The sequence below is a fragment of the Octodon degus genome, unplaced genomic scaffold, assembly GCF_000260255.1.
Source record: "Octodon degus isolate 3935 unplaced genomic scaffold, OctDeg1.0 scaffold00020, whole genome shotgun sequence".
In the NCBI taxonomy this organism is placed as follows: Eukaryota; Metazoa; Chordata; class Mammalia; order Rodentia; family Octodontidae; genus Octodon; species Octodon degus.
In genome coordinates, this window is record NW_004524596.1 from 8,268,017 (window position 1) to 8,269,076 (window position 1,060).

The window sequence follows — 1,060 nt, forward strand, 5'->3', positions numbered from 1 at the left end:
GGGCTGCGCGCCGCGGGGGTCGGCTGGGCGCTCCGGAGGGGCGCGGCGTGGGAGCGTGCGGCCCCGGGGCGCCCGGGCTGAGACCCTCCCCGCAAGCTGCACCCTGTTTCAAACCCAGACTGCAGCAGGACAGCCCCACTCCGTGCACGCCCGCCCGGAGGTTAATGCTGGCCCTGGAGAGCGCGTGGGGGATGGAAGCGTTAATTTGCGCCTCGCGACGCGCTGCCTGCTGCGCACTGCCAAAGACTTGAAGCAAGTAGGCGATGGCCACGTCGGGAATACCAGTTGGGATATGCCTTAGAAATGCTTTACTCGTTCCCCGAGACGCCACAGTAACTACTGATAGTCCCTAAAGCTCCCGAGAAACTAGGTCTCCTCAAACCTGTGAAGGATAACGTGAGGATAGACAAAGCGTAGTCGAGCAAACTCCTCGCAGTTCACTGCTGCTTATTCTCGCAGCTGCTCGGCACACAGTAAAATTGCGTGTTTACCCAGTTCCCAAAGGGTTTGCTCCCAGTGTCTATTAACCAAAACACGTTGAGAAACCGTCATCTCCTCACTTAAGGTTTTCTAATTGTCTACTTTTTAATTAAGGCATCAGGAGGGTGAAAGTGTATCACTTAAATCACTGCTACAGAAATGTATGTCATTGGATTTTACCTAGATAAGTAAATCTCTTAAGGCTCTGGTATCTTAAGAATTAGAACTCCCAACTACAAATGTTATTCCAGGGCAAAGGACCTTGCCTTCGCCTCTTAAAGCCGCTCACCGGGAAGCCCAGAGTGTAGACCCACCTTCTGCTGGTCCCCCTTGGAAAAATGCTTGTCCTCTAGGCCATACGTGGTGTAATAATAGCCCGGGATTCAGATAAGCTAGTTTCTCTGCCTTTGTAATGCCTAAAAGCCAAATTCTCAGGACTGGATGGCATACAAGAAAGGTCTAATGGTTTCAGTGTTTTGTTTGCTGGGATTATCATCTGTGCAGATAACTTTGTATTTGCATCCCTAATAGATTTCTTTCGAAGGAAAAAGACATTTCAGTAGGGCTGGAACCGTCTTCA